The sequence below is a fragment of the Carya illinoinensis genome, chromosome 3 (genome assembly GCF_018687715.1).
Source record: "Carya illinoinensis cultivar Pawnee chromosome 3, C.illinoinensisPawnee_v1, whole genome shotgun sequence".
Taxonomy (NCBI): Eukaryota; Viridiplantae; Streptophyta; class Magnoliopsida; order Fagales; family Juglandaceae; genus Carya; species Carya illinoinensis.
Window position 1 is genome coordinate 6,564,302 of NC_056754.1, and position 10,292 is coordinate 6,574,593.

Genomic DNA, 10,292 nt, shown 5'->3' on the forward strand with positions numbered 1-10,292 from the left:
AAGACCACCGAACACTGATATCAAAATCCAGATTTACTAATAATTTCAAGTTCAACAATCTGCATGAAAAATGGGTTATCATTACTTTGACTCAAGGCCCAATTTGTGATGGAGAGATTGTTAGGATTGTAGAAGGAGTTGATGATGGTCACTTTATAAATATGAAGAAAAAATCCCTACTTTTAAAACTAGTTTTTGAGATTAAGAAACTAGTTTTTGAGGTTGAGAGAGTGGTGAAGTTGACCATGACCCACACCTTACGAGTTAGGCAACGCAAGTTTTCGTTTTTCTAATTTCCGTCCATCGTAGTTGACTGCTAAATTGATCGGTACTTCAGCCTTTCTACAATTAGAAAGCACGTACGCGTGCAGTCGTCACAATTATGCATGAGATTAGAGTGATAACAAAGTTCCACTGGCATCGATCGATACCTGGCGGCGCGTGGAGCCTTGGATGGGGCTGATCTTGATAGATAGCTAGCGTTGGATTTGTCGACATCACATTTGTTGTGCATTTATAACTATAACTAATACGACGAAGAAACGTCGACAGTAGTGGAGGTGCATGAATGGAAAAGTAGTACTACAGACCCGCCGATCAACCGGCGCCGTACGTATGGCAAGACGTGTAAGCTCCGATTGATTAGGAAGATGGGTAACGCAACTCTGAATGTATAAATTATAATGCGAGGATTTCGCAAAAGGGACATACGTACAACATCAGTCTTATATAATGTCCAAATTAAGAAAAATATAAATGGTTGATTTAGAACTTAAAGCTCAGATCGATACCATGAAAAAAAGGAATAGATCAGCTATAAAATATCGAATCAATTAAACAGAAAACTATAGAATAAGGTCTGAATAATTACATATATATGGTGTGCAAAACATGGTAGTAGCTAGTAGTACTACACATATATATGATCAAAGCAACTTAGACACCAATGATCGAAGTGTCAAACAAGTCGTGTTAAATTATTCAGGTTGAGTATGTGTTATTCGCTACACTACAACAAAAATGCCCTTTTACCACGAGTTTTTTTTCCACTATATAAGTTTATGAAAAATACTTCTTATTGTTACAAATCTTGTTTGTGGAAAAAAATATTTGTTTTTATCACTACTTCACGTTCCACGATTTTGAAATAGTGGGTAAAACTACCTTTTGCGGCTACACAATATCGCCACAAATAAGTTGGAATATATTTCACTGAAATTCGTTTGACGATGCAATTTTGTGAGTAAAATTAACTTTTTGCGGCGATGTTTTGTCGCCACAAATGAACACTTTAATCTCCACCGTTCGATAAAACCCTAATTTCCCTTATTACTTCTCCTCTCTTCCTCCCACCCCACGAACGCAGCCTTCCCCTTATTTCCTTCTCTTCTCTCTTCTGTTACGTGCCAATTATATGTTGTAATAAAAGAAAAATAAATCTGGCCAATATGAGGTGCCAGTAACCTCCCTCACACAATATTTGAATAAACACTCGATAAAACTTCATTGATGACTGTAAAAGAACTTAAATAGAAGACTGAATATTCTGGAATAACTACCCATAAACAACGTGGCCCCACATAGCCTGTAACTTCCTAACAAATAATCATAACCCACTTTGACCAAGTCCCACGTACAGGACTAATAAATAAACGTGGCTTATAAGCCTACAACCCACCTCCTGACTTAACAATTAAATGAAGGACTCCAAAGACAAAATAATTACAACTCATGCCACCATATAAATTCCTCCTAAACATCCCTAATTCGTAACCCTACCCTTCAGACATCAGCTCCTGGTTCTACGCTACGCACCTAACACTTGTTCCCCCTTCAAAAGATCTTGCCCACAAGATCTGGGTATTGCCTTCGTAGATCATCAATATCTTCCCAGGTAGCATCTTCTATATTTGCTCCTTTCCATTGAATGAGTAGTTCAGCTCCAGCCCTATGCCCCTTTCTTTTGATTCTTCGCTGTAGGACCTGTTCTGGTTCAGGAATGAGAGTTCCTTCAGTAGTGACTTGAGGAAGTGTTGGTATAGGCTGGACTTTATCTCCAAGATGTTTCTTGAGACATGAAACATGGAAGGTAGGAAAGATTCGAGATTCTTTGGGAAGATCTAGTGTATATGCAACTTTTCCAATTTTTCGAAGGATTTGAAAAGGCCCGTAGTAGCGAGGTGAGAGCTTCAAGTTTCTTCGCATGGCTACGGACAATTGACGATAGGGCTTCAATCTCAGGTAGACCCACTCTCCTTCCTCGAATTCTCTGTCGGTTCTATTCTTATCAGCATAGTATTTCATTTTGTGTTGTGCTTCCTGCAGATTTTCTCGTATCAGTTTGGCGATGAAGTCCCTGTTTCGCAGTTCCTCCTCAACTGCGTGCACTCTGGTTGTTCCTGGCTCATAAGGCAACAATTGGGGTGGAGGTTGTCCGTAAACAGCCTCATATGGTGAGATCTGAATAGAACTATGCCTTGTTGTGTTATAAACATATTCTGCTAGAGGTAGCCATCGTGCCCAATCCTTTGGCCTGTCACTGGAAAAACATCGTAAATAACATTCTAAACTTTTGTTGGTTACCTCTGTTTGTCCGTCTGTCTGGGGATGATAGGCAGAGCTCATTAATAGTTCTGTTCCACATATGCGAAACAATTCTTTCCAGAACTGACTTGTGAATATTGGGTCCCTGTCACTGACTATAGTCTGGGGCATACCATGTAGCTTGAAAATATTTTCCATGAAAACCTTGGCTACTGACAGTGCTGTATAAGAGTGAGTTAGTGGACTAAAGTGAGCGTATTTGCTCAACCTATCCACAACTACCATTATAACAGTATGTCCCTTAGCTGGAGGTAATCCTTCAATGAAGTCCATACTAATGTCTTCCCAATTTTTCTGTGGTATAGGAAGAGGTTGAAGCAACCCCGCTGGGTGGAGGGTTTCAACCTTGTTCCTCTGGCATACATCGCACTCTCGAATGAAAGTTCTTACATCACTGCGCTGACCAGGCCAAAAAAATTCCCTTTTAATCTTTGAATTTGTTTTATGAACTCCCGTGTGACCCCCTAATGGATTGCTGTGAAAATACTGCAGGATCTGCTGCTGGAATGGCACGAGGGTTCCCAAGTGAAGCCTACCCTTGTAAAAGAGTAGCTCATTGCGAACTTGGTATACTGCTGAATCCAAGGTCCCTTGATGGTAGAGGTTAATTAACCTCTGCAACATTGGATCTTGGTGGTAAGACTTTTTTAACTCATCTATCCATGTTGCTTTGATCATACTGACTGCCTGAATTTCTGGATTTATGGTAATTAGGGTGCTGTTTGGTTGGATGGAATTTGGTGGGAAAGGTTCTATATGGTGGGTTTGGGACTGCGGATCAGTATTTCTGTTTGGGTGTTCTGAGTTGGGTAATCTGGATAAGGCATCAGCTACTGTATTAGTCTTACCACTCTTGTATTCGATCACAAAATCATAGCCAAGTAGTTTGGAACCCCATTTCTGTTGAGCAGGGGTTACCACCCTTTGTTCCAAAAGATATTTCAAGGCACGTTGATCAGTGTGTACCTTGAAAGTTTGTCCCAGCAAATAGTGTCTCCACTTCCTTATGGCCATCACTAGAGCAAGTAGTTCTTTCTCGTATGTTGATAGAGAGAGACTCCTACCCTTCAAAGTTTGACTGAGAAATGCAATTGGCTGTCCTTTTTGCATGAGAACTGCTCCCAATCCTTCACCTGAGGCATCACACTCAATAACAAAACATTTAGTAAAGTTAGGTAGCCTTAATACTGGGGTATTCATCATAGCTTCCTTCAACTTCAAAAAGGCTTGCTGAGCCTTTTCATTCCAGCAAAAAGCATCCTTTTTTAGTAGGGCTATCAAAGGGGCAGCAATCTTTCCATAATTTTGCACAAACTTTCTGTAATACCCTATGAGTCCTAAAAATCCTCTTAATGCCTTGAGATTCTTAGGTTCCTTCCACTCCTGCATGGCTGCAATTTTCTGAGGATCGGCCTTCACACCTTCACTAGAAATGATGTGCCCAAGGTACTCCACTTCTTTGCTTCCGAAGACACACTTTGAGGCCTTAGCAAAAAACTGATGAGTTTTCATAACTTCTAAAACAGTTTTTAAATGTGCCAAATGATCCTGCAGACTTTTACTGTAAACCAGAATGTCATCAAAAAATACCAAGACAAATTTTCTTAAAAATGGTCTAAACACTTGATTCATTAACCCCTGAAAAGTAGAAGGCGCATTAGTCAATCCAAAGGGCATAACCAAGAACTCATAGTGACCCTCATGTGTCCTGAAAGCTGTTTTTGGAATATCTTCAGGGTTCATTCGAATCTGGTGATAACCAGAGCGCAGATCCAGCTTAGAAAAAACTTGAGCCCCATGTAATTCATCTAAAAGTTCATCAATGTTGGGTATGGGGTATTTATCTTTAATAGTGTCCTTGTTAAGAGCACAATAATCCACACACATTCTCCAACCTCCATCAGCTTTCCTTACCAATAAAACTGGTGACGAGTATGGGCTTTGGCTGCCCCTGATAATTCCTTCTCTTAACATCTGAACTACCAACTTTTCAATTTCTTCCTTTTGGTAGTAGGGATATCTATAGGGTCTTACACAAGTAGGTTTAGAACCTGGTAAAAGGGTTATCTTATGGTCATGACTCCTTGGTGGGGGTAAGCCACTGGGTTCCTCGAAAACAGTTTGAAATTGATCAAGAATCCCTTGCACAGCCACTGGTATGGACCCATTAGCCTCTGAATTTTTTCCTTCCAAAAACTGAACCCAAACTCCCTTAGCAGAATTCCCTTTTAGAGTTTCCACATACTCAGCCTCCTCAACTACTCTACTGGGTAGTTGTATTCCTCTTAGGATGGCAGTGTCATTCCCTAGTGTAAAACTCATAATTAGGTCATTAAAGTTCCACACTACAGTTCCCAATGTTTTGAGCCAATCCATCCCTAAAACAGCATCACAACCTCCCAAAGCTAGTAAGTATAAACTATGAGTAACTTCTAGACTTTGTAGTTGGAGTGGGGCAACCTTACAAAAACCAAAGCAAGGATGGGTTGATCCATCAGCCAACTTGACTGATTGTTTGGTATCCTCAACAATCAGTTTAGCCTTCCTTGCTACATTTGGATCAATAAAACTATGAGTACTCCCTGTGTCAATGAGAGTAATCACACTAATTTTATTGATGACTCCCGCTATTCTCATGGTCTTAGGAGCATAAGCCCCTGCTAAGGCATGCAATGAAATCCCTAAAAGTTGTGATGACCCGCTTTTGAGTGTATTTTCGCTGAAATAGTTGTTTTTATTTTAATTAATATTTTAGTTATTTATTTTAATTTAATTGCGTCTTAAAATTGTTTTTAATTTAATTGATGTTGTGTTTTATTTCTTTTAGTTGTATTGTGGTTTTTAATATCTTCGCGGCGGTTTAGTGTTGTTTTTCCCGGACTGAGGATTAGACCTCGTCTTTTCCCTACATCTCTTTCCCTTTTTCCTTTTCTTTTCCTTTTTCTCTTTTTCCTTCTTTCTTTTTCCTTTCTTTTTCTTTTTTTCTTTCTTTCTTTTTCCCCTATCTCCTTTCTCGCTCGAGCCCCCCCGGTCTCTCTCTCTCTTCTCTCTCCCTCACGTCGGAAGCTTCTTACCCCCGGTGTACCGCCGTCTGGCCACCGTGCAACTCACCGCCGGCACCATCCTCTTCGTCTCCCTCCGGCGCACCTCCCCACCGAATCTCACCCCCAACCGGCCGGCCGTTTGGCCGAAAATCCTCCTCAAAGCCCGCACGGCTTTGGCTCCGATCCGCCGCCGTCGCTCCACCTCCGGCCACCATTTCTTCACCACTTCATCACCGGTCCCTTGCCATCCTAACCCACCTATTTCTGGCCTCCAACGACCACCGAAACAGTTCCCACGAGCTAGCTTTCCTTTTTGGGAAATCCGGCCTCTTTCCGGCGATTCCGCCGCCACCCACAGCCAACCACCACTTCCAATAGCTTCACAACCATCCCTAGACCATTCCCTATCAATCCCAAGCCCTAGTTTGTCCCCGTTCAAAAGTGGATTTTTCACAACCCAAGGCCACAGTGAATTTTCACTGTGACGTTGCTTTTTCGCCGCCGTTTGCAACGCCTCGTGTTTTCTAAAATTGTCATATAGCGCTGTAAGTATTTTTCAAACCCTATTTTCAGATTTAAATATATATTTCTCTTTCAATTATTTTATCTGTTGGTTGGTTGATTCCGGACTGAGTCCGAGGAGTTCGGGGGTCGGATGGGTGGAGGACGGAGTTGCTTGTTTTATTATTTTATGGTGTTGGATTATTTTATTATGCATTGATATGGCATTTCATGGTGCATGCACGTGTGTTTTTGTTTATGTGTGAAAAGTCTGTGTATTGGCGTAAGTGGTCTTACGGGTGCCTGTGTATCACGACCCCAAGCCGGGATGAGGTATTATCCCGGTGGAGCTCCTCTGGTCACTCAGGAGCGGAATAAACTGAGTGACGTCCCCTGAGTTGTCGCTAGACGACGGTAGCGGGGGCTAGGGGTTGCTTGGCTACGAAAGCGCCGGGCGCGGAACCGGGCATCGCTCTACGCACCGACTCCGTGGCCCTTCGCTGGTGAGGGCTAGAGGATGCTTGGCTACGAACGTGTGGGGCACGGAACTGGGCATCGCTCGTTAGGTGTCACATGCGTGGTGGTACTCTGCGGTGTGGCACTGGAGCCAGGGTGTGCGGATGACCCCTAGGGGAGGTCATGGTGCATACGGTTAATACGGATAATGGTTTGAGTCGGATAAAGGCCAAATGTGACTTTTGGCGTGTTTTTCAGAAAGGATGTGTTTTTGGGCCAAATGGGTTTTTGGCGTGTGTGGAAAATTATGTTTTATGGGCTTTGTGCATTGGGCATGTTTCATGCATATTGTTTGAATTCTATATGTGTTTTTATCTGGTAGTGTTTGGGTTTTACTTACCTGCGGTACCATTTTTGGTTCCATAACTTTTGGTGCAGAGTTGGAGGACGAAGAGGAGGAGGCTGAGCCCGAGGATGCGGCTCCGCCGGGTTGCTGATGCTATGATTTATATTTGTTTAAAACTGTATTTGTGTTTTTGTAATATTTTATCTATGTACGTTTTAAACAGCTTGTATTACGTTAAGAAAAATTCTGGTACTTAGTTATGACTTTTGTTATCCGCTGTGTGTTTCTTTGTACACATATGTTGCCTTGCACACACTTGGCACCCGTCGATAGGATGGTGACTCGGGTTGTCACCGTCCGGACGTCTCGATTTTCCCATGTTCGGGCATGGGGATTTGGGGGCGTCACAAAAGTTCCCATTTTTCTTCCTCTCCCTCTTTGGGTTCTTCTGAATTAAGGATAGCCATGGATTCATCTATCTCTTCATCCTCAATTTCCTCTATCTTCATCCCTTCTAACAGAAAGAGTTTGGGTTTATTGCACTTATGGCCTGGCTGGAACCTCTCATCACAATAATAACAAAGACCTTTTGCTCTTCTCTCTTGCATTTGACTAGGGGATATTCTTTGGATGGGAATGGTTGGCCTTCGGTTGTTGTTGGGAAATCTGGGGTTGGTGTTTTGGTAGCTGTTGTTGTTTTTGGGTGGTGGTGGTGGTAGTCTTAGTAGAGGTGCTGAGGGGGCTAGCTTAGGAGTTTAGTTGGTGGTGTAGGTAGGGAAATGGTTTCTCGGTTTGTAGGGTGAATTTCTCCTTATTACTTCCTCCTCTTGTAGCTTAGCTCAACCAAAGGCAGCATGTAAAGTGTTTGGTTTAAACATGGTTACCATTATCCTGAGATCTTCCCTCAAACCACTCAAAAAGGTACTTATCCTAAACTCTTCTGTTAATCCTTTAATTTTGTTGGATAATTTCTCAAATTGGGTTTGATATTCTTCTACTGTACCAGATTGCTTTAGTTTAGTAAATTGCCCCACGGGATCCTCATAAGCAGAGGGTCCAAATCTGATTTCTAAAGCACTAGTAAACTCATCCCAAGTGTTTATTGGACTAGATTCCTTAAGCCATGTAAACCAAGATAAGGCCTTTCCTTCCATATGGAAGAAGGCTATTTGAATCTTTTGGTTATCTAGGATGTCATAGTAAGAGAAGAATTGATTTGCTTTTAAAACCCATTGAACAGAATCAGTTCCATCAAATCTAGGAAATTCAAGCCTAAGAGATCTAGCTTGTATCCCTCCATTATTCTCAAATAAAGGATTAGCACTGACCTTTGTATTGAAGGAACCTTCTCCCAAATTTGATTTTCCTGTCTTTATCACCATTTGCTCATAAGTTGAAGCCAAATTGTTGAGCTGTTGTAGAACTGCTTCTAACATACCCTTCTGTCTTTGTTGCTCTTCCCGCAGGATCTCGTTCTCTCCTTTCAAAGCTGCCAGCATTTCATTCATGTGGGCTTGTCTGGTTCCCTCAGCCATGTCGCAGGAACGCGACTCTGAGACCAATTGTTACGTGCCAATTATATGTTGTAATAAAAGAAAAATAAATCTGGCCAATATGAGGTGCCAGTAACCTCCCTCACACAATATTTGAATAAACACTCGATAAAACTTCAATGATGACTGTAAAAGAACTTAAATAGAAGACTGAATATTCTGGAATAACTACCCATAAACAACGTGGCCCCACATAGCCTGTAACTTCCTAACAAATAATCATAACCCACTTTGACCAAGTCCCACGTACAGGACTAATAAATAAACGTGGCTTATAAGCCTACAACCCACCTCCTGACTTAACAATTAAATGAAGGACTCTAAAGACAAAATAATTACAATTCATGCCACCATATAAATTCCTCCTAAACATCCCTAATTCGTAACCCTAACCTTCAGACATCGGCTCCTGGTTCTACGCTGCGCACCTAACATCTTCTCTGCCCCCTGCCCTCTGTTCTTTCTCTCCCCCACCCCCCGGCACACGGCCTTAGGCCCTCACCCAATCACTCTCTTCTCCATTCTCTGCCCCCTGCCCTTACCCTTTCCTCTATTCTTTCTCTCCCCCACCCCCCGGCATCAGGCCCTCACCCAGTCACTCTCTCTCTCTCTCTCTCTCTCTCTCTCTCTCTCTCTCTCTCTCTCTCTCTCTCTCTCTCTCTCTCTCTCTCTCTCTCTCTCTCTCGATCTCACCCTGCGACAGTCCCCCCATCTCACCCTAACGGCCTGACCCAGTTCCCTTGACCCTGATCCAGTCCCCCCGACTCTCGTCTCTCTCTTGCCGACTCGCCGCACGACCTCACGCTGATCCAGTAACCACCCTCGCAGGCCGCGGTCGACACGGTAAGCCTCTCTCTCTCTTCTCCCTTCGTCTTATCTCTTTGTTTAAAATGTAAATCTGTGTAATCTTGCGATGATATCTTGTATAAAATGTTTTTGATTTTGTGATGATATGGTTGTGTAAAATTTGTGTGATATTGTGATGATATAGTTGTGTAAAATCTGTGTAATATTGTGATGATATGGTTTTGTAAAATCTGTGTAATGTTGCGATGATATGATTTTGTAAAATCTGTGTAATACTGTGATGATATAGTTGTGTAAAATCTGTGTAATTTTGTGATGATGAGTTTGTATAAAATATGTGTAATTAAACAGGATTGATGTTGCAGACTTGCACTTGATGAGTTTGAGTTAAGTATGGGGTTCTTTTTGTTGGGATGTTTTGAATTATAAACTGTGATTATACTCTAATTAGAGCCTTGTAAATGGGTAATGCATGAGTAATTAACTTGGTGAAATATTTTTGGTGGTTCGACATTTAATTAGCTTGAAGTAAGATAAAATATTTTGAAGCCCATGAGCTACTTTCTGATTGATCTGGGCGTCAGTTTTATGTCAATCCCTTTTAGTGATAAGGCATTTACTTAAGTTCATCAAGCTCCATTAAATTATAACAAATTAACTTTGACTTTATTCCTCCATTACGGCTTTGAGCATACAAATTGGTTGTATTGGTTGCTCCGCTTTAGATTGTTTAAACTGGTTACATCTTAAAAGAAAATAAATTAAGGGCTTTTTTTTTTTTTTTAATATTGAAGAATCAGACAAACGATGTCCAGATGATCTGGCTTTTCTTGCACAGGGCTGAGAGAAAATCTTTACTTTATGTTGCTGATAATTATACCCACTGACTTCATAACTTAGATGTCCATTTTATGTTATTCAAGATGCAGTAGAGGTGATTTTCTGTCAATTTCTTTCAAATGGGTATGTAGAAGGACTGAT

General features: G+C 41.5%; 1 long non-coding RNA gene across 1 annotated transcript; it reads left to right on the plus strand.

Annotated features, from left to right (window-relative positions):
- Positions 1-1,841: 1,841 nt before the first annotated feature.
- LOC122305696 lies at positions 1,842-3,298 on the plus strand. The gene is made up of 3 exons (XR_006241207.1): positions 1,842-2,241; positions 2,326-2,453; positions 2,910-3,298. It is a non-coding gene; the product is annotated as an uncharacterized LOC122305696 (long non-coding RNA).
- The last annotated feature ends 6,994 nt before the right edge of the window (positions 3,299-10,292 follow it).